The sequence below is a fragment of the Haliotis cracherodii genome, unplaced genomic scaffold, assembly GCF_022045235.1.
Source record: "Haliotis cracherodii isolate W230 unplaced genomic scaffold, xgHalCrac1.p SCAF_10, whole genome shotgun sequence".
Taxonomy (NCBI): Eukaryota; Metazoa; Mollusca; class Gastropoda; order Lepetellida; family Haliotidae; genus Haliotis; species Haliotis cracherodii.
Window position 1 is genome coordinate 19,454,020 of NW_027266265.1, and position 17,570 is coordinate 19,471,589.

The 17,570-nt window shown below is 39.9% G+C and overlaps 1 protein-coding gene across 2 annotated transcripts in view; it reads left to right on the top strand.

Moving 5' to 3' along the window:
- The window catches only part of LOC139454171 (uncharacterized), a 134,449-nt gene that overhangs the window by 53,490 nt on the left and 63,389 nt on the right, over positions 1-17,570 (top strand). The gene's annotated exons all lie outside the window — the stretch shown is intronic.

Consider the following 17,570-nt stretch of genomic DNA (forward strand, 5'->3'; position numbering starts at 1 on the left):
CCATTTGACCGCAACTCATGATTAGTTTGCCTTTGTATAAGCCAACTGAGCTTGTGTCCTGTTTAGCCATTGTCCATGTAAGTCATTCTCCATCCTCTTCCTTCTATACATCTTTTTCCCAGAAACCACCGACTGATAAAGCTGAAACTTGTTATACATATTCCTGATCATTACAACTTATTCTTTACTGACATTGTGATGTTGATACTGACTACATGTATCCGAAGTGGTTGTTTCTGCTGACATTATCAGCTATGGACCAGATATTGTCAGGTTGGCTACAGTCTCTCAGTACTGTTGAAAATTTACATTATTTGTTTATTCATCCAGTGTTTACATTAACCTACTGTATTATTGTACACTTAAAACATCATGTGGGATGCATCAACATCAACATCTCATGTTATCCACTGTTTTTGAAACTGTAATATGTGCATAAATTTGCATACTAATATTCATCCCAGACATGTTAAGCTTTCAAACTAATTCCAATTGAAAGAATTGGTCCAGTACTTGCACATTTTTACCTCCTGGACCACCAAAGGCCCCTAGTTCCATGTGACCAATGTTCTTGCTCAAACCAAATTGCTTTGATGTCATGAAAATTTGACATGTAATCAATATTTTCATGCAGGCACTCTCATGCAAGATGACATTCTACTGTCTGGTGGAATATTCTGACTGCTTCTGATATTTATTCATGAACAGACTTCTTTGATGGTATTGTTTTTGAGGAGGGTTTCAATTTCCAAAAGAGCCCATTGTTTTGTCCAAGGCTGATGACTTGGATGCCAGTGGGTAATGAACCAGGGCATCTATAGCCGCTGCTGTCGCTGCTGCTGGAAATGGTCAGTTGTTCTCCAGTCCAGTGATTTGTGTCAGGATTTCAGAAATGATACTTGCCCACTGAAATAGTTCTTAACCACCATACTGGGTACAGTACACCTGGTCCCTACAAATGATATATCATGAAGCACTACCGGAAGGTTAAATGTAGCACTGGGTTTCTACATTTCCAAATGTCAGTTCAATATGGCGTTATGAACAGTCAAATGAATGTCATTACTGAAATGTACCATTTAGTGAAAAGAGTGTAATGAATATTCCAGCTACAATCATGAGGCTGGCTAATGGACCTTACAGCCAAGATTCCCAGTTGTCTGGCAATATTGCACATGTGAGGGGTCAATAAGGAAGGGGGCATTAATGCTACCAAGACTGAATGTGTCTAGAGACACTCTATGGTGTGGTCTATGGGTGTGACTGTTTGACTATACTGTTTGGGTTTGAACAAAGATACACTCTATGGTGTGGTATATGGGTGTGACTGTTTGACTATATCGTTTGGGTTTGAACAAAGAAACACTCTATGGTGTGGTCTATGGGTGTGACTGTTTGACTATACTGTTTGGGTTTGAACATAGATACACTCTATGGTGTGGTATATGGGTGTGACTGTTTGACTATACTGTTTTGATTTGAACATAGAGACACTCTGTGGTGTGGTCTATGGCTATGACTGTTTGACTATACTGTTTGGGTTTGAACAAAGATACACTCTATGGTATGGAATATGGGTTTGACTGTTTGACTATATTGTTTGGGTTTGAACAAAGATACACTCTATGGTGTGGTATATGGGTGTGACTGTTTGACTATATTGTTTTGATTTGAACATAGAGACACTCTGTGGTGTGGTATATGGGTGTGACTGTTTGACTATACTGTTTGTGTTTGAACACAGAGACACTCTGTGGTGTGGTCTATGGGTGTTACTGTTTGACTATACGGGTAGTTTTGAACATAGATACACTCTATGGTGTGGTCTATGGGTGTGACTGTTTGACTATACGGGTAGTTTTGAACATAGATACACTCTGTGGTGTGGTATATGGGTGTGATTGTTTGACTATACTGTTTGGGTTTGAACATAGATACACTCTATGGTGTGGTCTATGGATGTGACTGTTTGACTATACGGGTAAGTTTGAACGTAGATACACTCTGTGGTGTGGTCTATGGATGTAACTGTTCACTGTGTGGTGTGGTCTATGGGTGTAACTTTTCACTGTGTTGTGTGGTCTAAGGGTGTGGCTGTTCACTCTGTGGTGTGGTATATGGATGTGACTGTACACTGTGTGGTGTGGTCTATGGGTGTGACTGTTCACTCTGTGGTGTGGTCTAAGGGTGTGGCTGTTCACTCTGTGGTGTGGTCTATGGGTGTGACTGTTCACTCTGTGATGTGGTCTATGGGTGTGACTGTTCACTCTGTGGTGTGGTCTATGGGTGTGACTGTTCACTCTGTGGTGTGGTCTATGGGTGTGACTGTTAGATCTGATGTTTGGGTTTGACTGTGACTTACGTAGTTGGCAGCAGTCTGTTTATCTGTCATATATTAATGTCCCGCACTGGATGGCCAAAACAGCTTGGCAGAGCCTTCAGGTAGACCAACTTTCAACTAGCAATTGGTTGATGTGGTTCATATCTAGATGAGCCGACTCATGCACACAGGAGCTAACATTGTTCAGTGAATATTGCCCTACCTGTTGATATTTGTACACACTTTAATCTTACTGTATGAAGAAGTGCAACTTTTTGTGACAATGGCCAACATTTTCTTTCTGCATCACAGTTTGTTCCTGATGAAATGTCACTCTTTGACAAATGGTTTCTGATTGCAGGTAGAATTTATTATCTAAATTTGACAGACTGACAATCAGTTTCCCAATTCCTCATGTTTATTGCATAAGGAAGCCAACAACCACTGTTGTTACAGCATCATCAATATCACTTCAAGATGAAAGAGACACGGGCAGGTCGAGTCAATACAGATATTGATAGTCGTTTTGCCAAAGACAATATTTTGATGAACACCATGGCATGTAGATTGCAGTGCCATTTCCAGATTAATGTCGTCAATTGCTCTGTGTGGGGTCACATGAAATAGAAGATTTAAATCAATTTTTGTCCCGCTTAAAAGGAAATTGTTTTGATAGGTTTGGTATCATGGGCACAATAATTCATGTGGATATCATTTCAGGACAATTTAAGTGACAACATGCATTGATTTCTGGTTTGAGTGCCATTTTGCATGTGAGAAATAGTTGCAAATGACATTGAGCGTCTAATGACCTTGAATACACTATACTGGAAGGGTACAATGGGAATCTTTATGATGCTTTGCTAGGCATATATGTGCATAGAGTGTGAAGGTATTGAGAAGGAACTAGGAACCTGAAAACAGCTCCGGCACCATTTGTAAAACAAGAAGCTTATGAAAATTACAATTTTCAGAATCCATTGAAAAATGAGGAGGAAAAATAATTAAGATTTTTACATTTGTGGCTGAGTTGAACACTGACATCAATAGTGAAATTTATGGTAAATAATTTTGATTTTTAAACTTGTTGGTGACCACTGTCTGTAACATGGCTGTTTGCACCACTGAGACGGAGCACCTTGTTGGTGACCACTGTCTGTAACATGGCTGTGTGCACCACTGAGACGGAGCACCTTGTTGGTGACCACTGTCTGTAACATGGCTGTGTGCACCAATAAGACGGAGGACCTTGTTGGTGACCACTGTCTGTAACATGGCTGTGTGCACCACTGAGACGGAGCACCTTGTTGGTGACCACTGTCTGTAACATGGCTGTGTGCACCAATAAGACGGAGCACCTTGATGGTGACCACTGTCTGTAACATGGCTGTGTGCACCACTAAGCACCTCTCCCTGAGTTTACTGTAAATTGCTGAAATACTGTGTTACAAATTTCCTTACTTCTGAAAACCAAGATAACCATGAATGATAAAAAGTTTTGCTGTAGTAAGTACGCCACAGTCAGAAAATAGCTGAAAGAAATTTCGCTACTGCTTTGATGGACCAGAAATGTACAAAAGATACTCCAATCATCTAACAATAAGTAACTGGTAGCCGTCAAAATGCAATCCACCCAGACTCTTTGAAATAAGAAAGAAAGATTATACCCTACAACAAGAAAACAGATATCTGCTTACCCTAACTATCAGGGTCCCGTTCTCATAGGGATCTTAGCGCTAAGTCAATCTTTAATCCCACACTTTAACATATAGTCTTACGATAATCGTAGTGGTAAGATTGCTTCTTTGTGGAATGGGGCCCTGGTTTACAAGTGATCTGTAAACCATGGATATGACAAGTGTGGCCTAATCTTTTACGTCTCTGAACTAACAGGAAACAATTGTTGTATCGTTTGTTTCCATAGTGTCTGATCAATTATTGTAATTGGGGTAATGCTTATCTTCACAAATGCAATATCAGTGTAGGGTTTCATCTCACGGGGAACCTGTTCCTGTCCTGTTTGCAGTGGACACACATTATCAGTTGTTTTGTCATGATGGGTATCACCAGTTTCCATGGCAACAGCATCATGATTCAGTGATGCCCCAGCACAAAGGGAACAGTAAGTCAATTTCATCAATTAACAGAGAGACGGGTGAACAAAACAAAATTTGTCCATAAAATAATTTGAAAATATGACATTGTAAAGTTTATGTGAGGAAGATAGTATGATTCCTGCTGGTCCTAATTTAGCAGGAATATATTTGGCAACAATCATCTTTTAAAAAGATATATTTGATTTTCAGTTCAAACTTTGTTTGATTTATTTCTTTGTATTTTAGATAACTGTTTACTTCCCCAATCAAAAGTATTCATTTCAATCAGGGGTTCATTTTACTATGGATGACGAAGTATTTAGAGAGCAAATAAACTTGAACATTTCGGTCATCACAAGGCAAATGGAAACTAGTGAAATGAAATTGATAATAAGTGATCTGTGACAGAGGTGAAATAGTGACTGTTTAAAGACAGTGAGGTGGTCCCGGCCAGCAGCAGAGTGCTGATGTAGGAGAGATTAGCATCAGTATTTGCTTTTACTTAGCACACTTTGAAGCAAGTTTGTTGGCTCTTAGTCATGTGGAAATCAGATTACTGGCAGCAGGGAAAATCAATGTATATGGAGAGTCATGTCCCTTGATGAAGACCAGTCATTCCACCCAAATTCAGCACCTCTCAATGGAAGCCCCTCTTCTACATCAGGTTTGAAATTCACATCGGCCATGCTCATCGACTCGTCGAAACCATGCATACAAAACAGGTGGGGCTGATTCCCTGGATGGTGTGTCTGTTTGATTTACATCTAACGAGAGGGTACATTTCACTACAATCACTTGGCTTAATTTCAAAGTTATGCTGAAGTGTGTTTATGACATGTAAGTGGTGGTGTGTATATAACATGTATGTGGTGGTGTGTTGAAGTGTGTATGTGACATGTAAGTGGTGGTGTGTATATAACATGTAAGTGGTGGTGGGTATATAACATGTATGTGGTGGTGTGTTGAAGTGTGTATATAACATGTAAGTGGTGGTGGGTATATAACATGTAAGAGGTGGTGTGTTGAAGTGTGTATATAACATGTAAGTGGTGGTGGGTATATAACATGTAAGTGGTGGTGGGTATATAACATGTATGTGGTGGTGTGTTGAAGTGTGTATATAACATGTAAGTGGTGGTGGGTATATAACATGTAAGTGGTGGTGTGTTGAAGTGTGTATATAACTTGTAAGTGGTGGTGTTATATAACATGTAAGTGGTGGTGGGTATATAACATGTAAGTGGTGGTGGGTATATAACATGTAAGTGGTGGTGGGTATATAACATGTAAGTGGTGGTGTGTATATAACATGTATGTGGTGGTGTATTATGATTTTAGGCTTGGTGTTTGTGTTGTGAATGGTAAAGGACAGCATATGCCTGGAAATTATGTGTGAAGTTTCTTTATATGTCCATAACTGGCTCAGATTGTTTTAAAGATGGGAATACTTTGTTTGTCAGTGAGCCTCATGTTGTGCTGTGAGCTGTTACCACTGACATACTTAGCTGACAACAGCATGAGTATTTCATGATATTGGAACTTATTGATATAGCAGGAGAACGCACTGGGGGGAACTGGGTGAAGCATGTACCTGACGCATCTGAGAAACAATCAGGACTTGGGGAAAAACAAAAGCCAACTGTAATGCTTTTAACAAAACAACTTTTTACCTTCCTCAGAAAAACTACTCTTGGGTCAAAAACAAGTACACAAGCTATTTAGTTTATCATGAAGACTTAGAATATTTGGGTTTTTTTCAACTTTAATATAATTATGTCTGCTTGAAGTGAGATTGCTCTTGTCCACTGCTCAGTGGTTAAAACCACTGTGGAGTTGCTCCTCACATGACTGGATGTTTGGTTTTACTGCGTTTCTTATACCACGAACAGATGGTGCATCACTCTCAGGATAATAACAAACGAGCTAACCACACTTGAGGAGAATCTGCCCCATAGTGAGGAGAAACTTTCTCTGGGATGACAGCCTTTACTTATCAAGTTGTAGAAAAAGTTGAAATTTTATTAGCATGTGTGGGTTGCAAAGTATTTTTTCTTTTATATCAGCGATGATCAATGTATAAGACAGATCACTTGTAGTGTTTCTGTGCTGTTAGAATGCTGATTCCTCCAGTATGATAATTTTTCTATGAAATGGTAGAATGACAATTTAATTATATTTTAGTTTTTGCTTGAAGATGTTTTGTTCAAGACTAAATATTATAGAAAATAGTAAGATTGCCAGTATTAATGTTTCTACAGCAAGAGAAAACAATATAACTACCTTCCTTGAGAGAAGAATAAATTAACCACCATCATTTCTGAAGTGTGTTATTGTACATGGTAACATTGATTGGAGAGTCAGATTGACTGAAGTGTCACTGCTTCTCTGACTACCTGCAAACATGATTCCCACCAAGGATTTCCTCTGTCTACCAACTACAGATGTCCATCACAAAACAGCCTTGAGTTGACAGATGCCGCTCACGAAGTGTTCACATGTCACATCATGTGGACGACCTAATTAACATGACCTGAAGTCACAGCATTACATCAATCTAAACTCTGTTTTGAGGATTCAGCAGTCTGCAGGAAATTACCTGAGTGCTTTGTGTTGGAATACACAAGAAGTAGTCCAGTAATTCTCTTCAGAAATGTAAAATATTTTTCTATGTCTTTTCAAGTCACATTCTGATGTTCACTTTACAGTCAGAGGCCCTTATGTAATCTGCCATTGCTAACCATTGAGAGTACTTAGAAAATAAGATGTGAACAATTTCCTGTCAGTTTTGAAGGATTGGTGGTAATGCAATACAGTGAGAGAAATGTCTCCATTCTCTTCAAGCAGCATCGTAGTGAGAGAGGAGAGAAGAGAACTCAGTTTAGAGACCCTACTTGATTAAGACATGTTGGTTTTGTATGAACATTTAAAACAAGGTGGTTTAGGATAATCCCCTTTATATATATGTTTGTACTGAAGTCAACAGGGTATGATGACAACCTCAGTCAACCAGCCTGTCTCTACTATAGATGTTCTCCAGTGGTCACTAGGGTATGATGACAACCTCAGTCAACCAGCCTGTCTCTACTATAGATGTTCTCCAGTGGTCACTAGGGTATGATGACAACCTCAGTCAACCAGCCTGTCTCTGCTATAGATGTTCTCCAGTGGTCACTAGGGTGTGAAGACAACCTCAGTCAACCAGCCTGTCTCTACTATAGATGATCTCCAGTGGTCACTAGGGTATGATGACAACCTCAGTCAACCAGCCTGTCTCTACTATAGATGTTCTCCAGTGGTCACTAGGGTGTGAAGACAACCACACTCAAGCAGCCTGTCTCTGCTAAAGATGTTCTCCAGTGGTCACTAGGGTGTGAAGACAACCTCAGTCAACCAGCCTGTCTCTACTATAGATGATCTCCAGTGGTCACTAGGGTGTGAAGACAACCTCAGTTAACCAGCCTGTCTCTGCTATAGATGTTCTCCAGTGGTCACTAGGGTGTGAAGACAACCTCAATTAACCAGCCTGTCTCTGCTATAGATGATCTCCAGGGGTCACTAGGGTGTGAAGACAACCTCAGTCGACCAGCCTGTATCTACTATAGATGTTCTCCAGTGGTCACTTGGGTGTGAAGACAACCTCAGTCAAGCAGCCTGTCTCTGCTATAGATGTTCTCCAGTGGTCACAAGGGTGTGAAGACAACCTCAGTTAACCAGCCTGTCTCTGCTATAGATGTTCTCCAGAGGTCACTAGGGTGTGAAGACAACCTCAGTCAAGCAGCCTGTCTCTACTATAGATGATCTCCAGGGGTCACTAGGGTGTGAAGACAACCTCAGTCAACCAGCCTGTCTCTGCTATAGATGTTCTCCAGAGGTCACTAGGGTGTGAAGACAACCTCAGTTAACCAGCCTGTCTCTGCTATAGATGATCTCCAGGGGTCACTAGGGTGTGAAGACAACCTCAGTCAAGCAGCCTGTCTCTGCTATAGATGTTCTCCAGTGGTCACTAGGGTGTGAAGACAACCTCAGTCAACCAGCCTGTCTCTACTATAGATGATCTCCAGTGGTCACTAGGGTGTGAAGACAACCTCAGTTAACCAGCCTGTCTCTGCTATAGATGTTCTCCAGTGGTCACTAGGGTGTGAAGACAACCTCAGTTAACCAGCCTGTCTCTGCTATAGATGATCTCCAGGGGTCACTAGGGTGTGAAGACAACCTCAGTCGACCAGCCTGTCTCTACTATAGATGCTCTCCAGTTGTCACAAGGGTGTGAAGACAACCTCAGTCAAGCAGCCTGTCTCTGCTATAGATGTTCTCCAGTGGTCACTAGGGTGTGAAGACAACCTCAGTTAACCAGCCTGTCTCTGCTATAGATGATCTCCAGGGGTCACTAGGGTGTGAAGACAACCTCAGTCAAGCAGCCTGTCTCTGCTATAGATGTTCTCCAGTGGTCACTAGGGTGTGAAGACAACCTCAGTCAACCAGCCTGTCTCTACTATAGATGATCTCCAGTGGTCACTAGGGTGTGAAGACAACCTCAGTTAACCAGCCTGTCTCTGCTATAGATGTTCTCCAGTGGTCACTAGGGTGTGAAGACAACCTCAGTTAACCAGCCTGTCTCTGCTATAGATGATCTCCAGGGGTCACAAGGGTGTGAAGACAACCTCAGTCGACCAGCCTGTCTCTACTATAGATGCTCTCCAGTTGTCACAAGGGTGTGAAGACAACCTCAGTCAACCAGCCTGTCTCTGCTATAGATGCTCTCCAGTGGTCACTAGGGTGTGAAGACAACCTCAGTCAACCAGCCTGTCTCTGCTATAGATGTTCTCCAGTGGTCACTAGGGTGTGAAGACAGTGTGTCATATTTCACTGGTGTATCAATAAATCAGAAATGTATACCTTATGTTAGAGTACACAGCCTTTCCTGTTAATCCTGTTTTCGTCTGTATCGATTTCTAAAAGTAACTAGGGCGAGTGTTACCTTACCACATGGCATGAAACAAAATGCCAAATCTGAATACTTTTGGAATGAGTTAACAAGTAATGCAAATTGAAGACAAATTGGTTGTCATGGGTAACCTCTTGTAGTGCTCCAGTATGACAATATCTGTTGGTCAGCAGTCTAATTCATATTCAGCAGCAGTTTTGAGCACCAGATCCCAGCGTAGCCACAACCAAGTATCCCTTGATAGGTGTGTCCAATGATCGCCCAAGGACAATTTTACTGAGCCTAACATGTCTAGAAGTTAATTGAAGGCTCTTCTGTTAGCCTGGTATGATTTGGTTGGCCAGCGAGTCACATCTCTGCCATAGCCAGTGATTCATTAGTGATTAGTACCCCCTGAATATACCACAAACCTCCTGATTGAAGTGGAGTGAATGAGAAGTAGCTGGTGCTAGGCAGTGTCAGCTCCTCCCTTGCGGTGGGCCTACAGATGACTATAGGTGAGTCACTGTCTATGGCTGCTGCTGCTGCATCTCTAATACACACACATCCATCCAGACAAAGGAAATCACCCTCTGTAGCCTTGTTAATTACAGGCAATATACAGCACCTGGGCCAGCAGGCAGCTGATTGATCTGTGTCAGCTGATGGCTTCATGTCTTCTCCCCAGCTTGGAATACTCCATGAATGGGAAGAAATCAGCTGGTGTCACTTCAAATGTCGCCAAGATTGTTGATGCAGTGTAAAGCGATATTTGCTTACTCTCTCACTGATAGTGAAAGTTAAGTGTACATTGATGATTATCATAACACCAATTTCATGTGAATTAAATGTTTATGCAGTACTCTGTTGTCATTGGGTCAGGATGAGAGTTAATACAATCCATATGAAGCACAGTTGTAATCATGACTTGAGGCATCTGACAGCAATTGTTGACTGATACCAAGATTGATGTAGTATGACATGACATAAATGACAATTGATCTTGCAGTCACAGAGGATGTAACACAGACACTGCTAGCTTCTGGACATGGATCACAAGTATATTAGAATATTACTGTGTACAGATACAGTTGTTTGTTTGTTGTTTTACGCCACACTCAGCAATATTCCAGCTATATGATGGTGTTCTGGAAAATATTGTGTCTGGACCAGACAATCCAGATTGATATCATGAGTATCAATCTATGCAGTTGGGAATTGATGACATGATTAAAACCAAGTCAGCAGTCCCGACCACTCGATTTCTTAAGTCGCCTCTTATGAGAAGCATAGTCACCTGTTACAGCAAGCAGGGGTTGCTGAAGACCTATTTTAACCCGGATCTTAATGAGTCATGTGGGATATGCAGGTACCCATGCAGTTGTCTACATGGTGAGAGTGGACAACAGTTGACCATGTTTGACCAAAATGGCAAATCGGAAGACAGGTCTCCAGTCTCTGAGAGCTACATGGAAGCAGTTGCGATGGTAATGTTCTCACCATCACAGACCTACAGGCTACCAAACACTCAGGGGTATCAACACAATCAGCCTCTATCTTCCTGTTACAGGACTGGTAAAAGTCCCCATCATCACAGAACTCTAGAACCTATGATGAGTATGATACATGGATGTTGGTGTGAAATGCTGGTGACAAGAAGCATCATGTCGGAACTCTAGACTACAAGAAACTCACCAGTGTCTGTCAAGATAAGATGGTGAAGCAGTCTGGCTCCTCATGGCGACATCTTACAGATGTGGTGTTTAGGACTCGAGAAACAATACTTAATGCATGGAGTTGTTTGAAATTTTCTCATGCAAATCTTCTCAGGATCTGAAGGGACTAATTAGTACTTTTCTCTGAATCAAATATTGAAATGCAAATAGATGACAGCTAAGTCTTATTTGTTCCCCTTGCAGATGACAAATGTTATTGAGGTTATGGGTTGTAAGTGTGTCTGAGAGCTGTGTGGGGCTGCTGAGGTCTTTGAAGTACTGTGTTTTGACAGATATTCTGATGACATGCAGTGACACTGCTGTGACATAATCTGACTTTCACCTTCTTTCATGAGGGAAGAGCTTAGGAGATAGAAGATCAAGAAGGATTGGGTTTCTGTGAAACTGTTTTTATGAGGTAGAATCTTGGCATGATATTACGCTGGAGATTCGACAAGCATCAATTTGTGTGAAGTCTGTACAGTCTGTCCTAATTGATTCTGACATGTAGAGGATTGATAAAACTGAACATATTACTGAATAATTATCAAAGCAGATGGGATCATGAAATTTCATCTGGCTCCATGAAGTGTGGTTTGGAAATATAACTTATCTGTAGAAATTGCAATCAGCCCTAGCTGTTCTTTTCAACGCTAACATCAACAAGAACCAATGAAAACAATATTTGCTGCTGAACACTTTTCACTGACATGAGAAAGATAGATGATAGATTGTGATGTATACAAATACTGGAGGCCTTTCACATCTAGAATTGGACAATATCACCTTCAGGGTGGCCGAACATTTATCAGGAACCAACCCAAATTTCATTAAAAGCGGCAAACCACACCACAGGTACTACCTGGGTGAGACAAGAGGCCCTCTCTGTCTGTAGTGTGTTTGATTGAGGGCTAACTGTTCAGCTCCTCTCACCACCTTGGACAGTTCTGAGCCGCAGAGGCAGTTTCTATAAATATTTGATCTGCGACTTAATTTCCTTGCTTGTGTTTAAGTATCATTATGGATCCCCAAGTAATCCATCCACTTGAGGTGCTTACCTGGCAGCCTGGGATCAGGGACTTTGGAGGAATTAGTCCGTGAGTGTAGCTCACCTTGCATACAGGCAGGCATTGCTCCAATACCCTTCTGGAGGTATTCTTGCAGGCTGAATTGGTGTTAGGAACCATTACATATAGGAAATCAAAATGAAAATGAGGATTACCTGCTTTGATTTACTACTTCGCATGGACCATCTGTTTCATATGCTGGGGGAGAAGGCGTTAATAAGTGCTGCACTTGTGCCCAATCACTCTGTCTTTTTGGACAATAAAATATGTTTAATAATATGCTGGGGGTGGCCACAGATTCTCGTCTCTTGTTTTAGATGTATACTTTCTTTCTTTGAAAAGAGCTAAACCCTCAAACCCTCACCAGCCAGTGTCCAAACTTGTACATTTTCTGTATTGAATACATATACTTGACTTATTCATGCTACTTTGGTACATACAAAACTTACTTTCCTGAAATATATGTTGCTCGACTGAGTCTTTTTATTTTTGGTGAAGGTGTCACAATTCCCTTATATGGTGTATATTTCACTTTGTATCCCTGGTTTGTCTGACCAGGTTGGCTATGCTTTGCTGTGAATATGACAGAATTATTGCTCATAAATAGTGGAACTTGGAGTTCCTATACTGAGTTTTTGTACTGCTATGATATTTACTCAATGCGTTTGATACATAGTTAGTGGTTTATTTGTGGTGACCGGTGATCAGTCTTGTCCTTGCCATCACCAGGGGATATAACATTACAATAGTCATGCAGGCTTTTCCACCAAGCTTAGGCGACATTTTTTTTATTTCTTGCTTTAAGGATTTCAAACTCATTTCAATAGTGAGGTAGGCCAATATAGAAAAAAAAAGCCTCAGAGATATTTTTACTTAAATTTTGTCCTAAAAAGTTAGGTAGGTATAAAAAAAAATATTCTGGAGTAACAAAATTAAAACAAGTCAATTTTTCAAGAACATTTTATCATATCCCTTGCACTCAGCTTGTGCACAAATGGCATTATAACAATATTCATGTCATGGGTGGAAATGCGCTGAAATAGCTGCTATTTTGGCAGCATGGGCGACGTTTAACTCTTTGAACACCAGTCAATCAGAAGATTACTGCTGTGACCAAGTTCCCAGAGACTCTTGTGTGATAGATGAAGCCAACATTTATCAAGGTAATTATCTGCTTGTAAAACATCTTTGCTACTACATGTTTGGCCATACACTATTTGAAAGGTCCAATTAATCCTATTGTTTATAAATACGAAAGTTATGTGTATAACATTATTTAAATTATTCATTAACAACTTAATAAAGTTTGTTTTATATGAAAATAATGTAAGCTAAAACATTCATAACGTCCATATTCAGGACCAATGAAGCGAAAATTTAATGATTTTCGGCAAATATAAGATTTTCATTTGTTTGCGTAGTCGGAACACTATTTTATAAAGAATTACAAATTTCTGTCATCACCCATTTCTCACTAACATGAGGAAATACCTCCGTTTTCGAAGCTTCGTATGAATAACACGTACGTCGAAGGCTGCCATGTCAGTATACATTAAAAATACTGATATTGTTCACCAACATAATCTGCTACAAGGTTCGTGATTGGTCAAATTTAAGCATGTGACCTAAGGCAGCAAATCAAATTACAGCAACGGTTCTGATAATTTTCAGACTTTGACTAAAGATTTCTTATGCATATATCTTGGCATTAAAGACAGCGTTTCAAAGCCGAGAAATCGAGGCGACGAAAGCTGAGATGTCATTTGACTTACATTACACGCAATCACACGAAAAGATGGAAATAATAACTTAGATGTCAGTTTGGCAACTTTTAGATACATTTTTGTTGATTTTATTAATAAAAGATATATATATTTAATGATTTACTTTAAAACATCCTGTTGTTGGAAGTGTGTGAGAATTTTATTTTCAATAACAATGCGGGAAATAGTGAATAATTATTTAATCTGTTGACAAAAAATGATAAAATCAAATGTAATACATGTATGTATTTCAGACATTGTGAAATGTGATAGATTTAATAAATGATTGATATGACAAGTAGGTTAATAAAATCATAAACTATTTTGACAAGACTTGGCCGGTCTACCCGGTCTGGTGACTCATGGCTTCTTGGCCGGTGTACCGCCCAACAGTGTGGAAAGAGTTAAACTGGTCACCACTGCGCTGTTTATTTGTTGTACATATGCTTATAACAAATTAAAATTAGTTGTCCCTGTGAGTTCATTATAACCATAGTTTACTGTATGTAGTTAAAACCTTGATGAACAAGTCACCTGGTAAAACAAGTTTGTCATAAATTAATTATTACCCAGCTTTGTCAGCTTTATAAGAACAAAATGAAAGGAATGGAACTGGTTAATGCTGTGATCATTACTTCGGGAATTTTTTTTGGAGCTAGTTTACATGGCCTATGAATAATCAGATAGAACCCTTTTGTAATGTGGGCATGTTTGTTGGAGCTAGCTTACATGGCCACTGGATAATCAGATAGAACACTTCTGTAATGCGGGCATGTTTGTTGGAGCTCGTTTACATGGCCTCTGGATAATCAGATAGAACCCTTCTGTAATGTGGGCATGTTTGTTGGAGCTAGTTTACATGGCCTCTGGATAATCAGATAGAACACTTCTGTAATGCGGGCATGTTTGTTGGAGCTAGTTTAAATGGCCACTGGATAATCAGATAGAACCCTTCTGTAATGTGGGCATGTTTGTTGGAGCTAGTTTACATGGCCTCTGGATAATCAGATAGAACACCTCTGTAATGCGGGCATGTTTGTTGGAGCTCGTTTACATGGCCTCTGGATAATCAGATAGAACCCTTCTGTAATGCGGGCATGTTTGTTGGAGCTCGTTTACATGGCCTCTGGATAATCAGATAGAACCCTTCTGTAATGCGGGCATGTTTGTTGGAGCTCGTTTACATGGCCTCTGGATAATCAGATAGAACCCTTCTGTAATGTGGGCATGTTTGTTGGAGCTCGTTTACATGGCCTCTGGATAATCAGATAGAACACTTCTGTAATGCGGGCATGTTTGTTTGAGCTTGTTTACATGGCCTCTGGATAATCAGATAGAACCCTTCTGTAATGCGGGCATGTTTGTTGGAGCTCGTTTACATTGCCTCTGGATAATCAGATAGAACCCTTCTGTAATGCGGGCATGTTTGTTGGAGCTCGTTTACATGGCCTCTGGATAATCAGATAGAACCCTTCTGTAATGCGGGCATGTTTGTTGGAGCTCATTTACATGGCCTCTGGATAATCAGATAGAACCCTTCTGTAATGCGGGCATGTTCTGGTTATGATAAATATAGTTTTTTATCCATGCTGCCCTAGAAGTGGACCCTTGGGAAAAGATCTTATGGTGGACGTTTCTTGCTGCCACAGTAATATATTGTAACGCAATGGAAAAGAAAAGAAAGGTAGTTGGATAAGAGTTTATTTCTATGCGCTTTAAGATTACATACCAAAATACTTGTCTGTAATTATCCTAATTGCCTGAGCTGTTGAATACTTCTTTCTATTCGGAGTGGTCTCCAGATGATGGAAAGGGTTCATTTAATTAAGTCCCTTTAGTGCCAACAGTTCAGTGATAATTAAGCAGCCCAGGTCTCCCATGAGCAAACTAGTCGTAAGTAAGGTGTTGCCAAAGCTGTTCCAAGCTAGATGGTAGAAATTTCCCAGCTGTCTGTTTCAGTGTACAATATATACATAACAATGCCTGGCAAACAAGCCTATAGCTCATCTACTTTGTGTCCCAGGTTCTTATATCACATCTATTGAAGTACATGTTTACAAAAAAAACACATAAAAATGAAAATCTAATTTAAACAAATCTAAGAAATGATGTTGTACGTTCCATGTTTAAAGTAGTTCTAATTCCTTGGTTGTTGATAGTACCATACCTCAGTATAACAAGTGAACAGAAATCTCTCCTTGACAATAGGTGGAGTCTGTTACAAGGGCTGATTACACATAAAAAATATTGATGAAATGATCAAAAATAGATATTGTATATAATCTTGATGAAATACTTATAGTGTATGTTTCAACAAGGTTATCATGGCTTTAGGTACAAGTGATGCCAGGATATGATTAGACTTAGGCCTTGGAACAACAAATTTGACTATACAGATTACCTGCCCATATTGTGATGCCAACCGTAGAAGTTATACTGATATCTTAATCAATATGTATGAAAAAATAACTTTTCATTAAGTATTTTCGGGCTGGATTTAGAAAATATGGTTGTTGAGAAGAGAGTCTGACATTACATAAGCCCGGTATGAGGAGCAGGTAATTGGTGCCACATCATTGTGTTTTCTCAATTACTGTCAGAACCTTTGACAAAGTCGCTTGGAACATTATCTTTATCCGTGATGTTTTCAAGCTTATTTTGCACCATAAACATCCATGAACATTGATCCTGGAACATGTTGTGACCCAATAGATCCTCAGAAAGGAGGGAAGATTGCCTGTTTGTAATCTAAAGAGAACAGATAATATGGGCGATGTCTTTAAGAGAATACAGACTGACTTGGAGGATGCTTCCTATCAGTACAGAAAAAGGCCCTGTCACTGCAGGGGTCTTGCAAGTAAATGGATGTTTCTGTTAGCATCAAACATTGATGTCAGCCTAAACGAAAAAGAAAATGTCCTATTATCATGCAAAGTCTAGCATGCATCACTTTTGTCATTTGAATGTCGGATGGAATGGTTCTTGGTTGCAGTGTCTCTGTGTTAAGAATAATTATGATCATTATATCTGTAGAGCATGCTTCTATGGGTTAGAATGGTGATATCAGAACAATAGATGGTAATAAACGTATTACCGGTTGTTTGAAATACTACAGGAGGGTGTTTCCCTGCTCAGACCAAAATAACCTTGTCTAACAATACTAATTACTGAAGTTGCAAAAGTTTGATTTTTGCCTGTGAATCTCTAAGATGTGGAGATTTGCCTAGATACCAGGGAGAAGGCTGTCGTTTGTAATTTGTGTGATCATAGTTTACACAGAAGCCTTGTTTGACATAATTAATTCTTTCATGCCAACATTGCAAATGAGGTTTCTTAGAACACCAGGATATGTGGTCCCTATGGTTGTGATGTTTGATACAGTTAATGAACAGTTAGTCAAAATCTGTAATTCCCAAATTGACCATGACCTCATTAGAAAATGATTACTTACTAGTCTTTGAAAATGTGCGTACTGTTGATAGTGTGTTGTTTTCCAGTATCATCTAAGTTCCAACTGCCCCCAAATAGAAGGTGTTTGCCACAGTTTGCCTGAGTGAATCTGAACTTCTGTGGAAACAAACTACGCAAAGTTGGTTTGTGTAGCCGGTGATTAGTTTGTCAGGCTGTAAAGTTGCATGATTTGTAACATACAGATTGTGTTGTGGAGCAGTCCCACTACTGTATA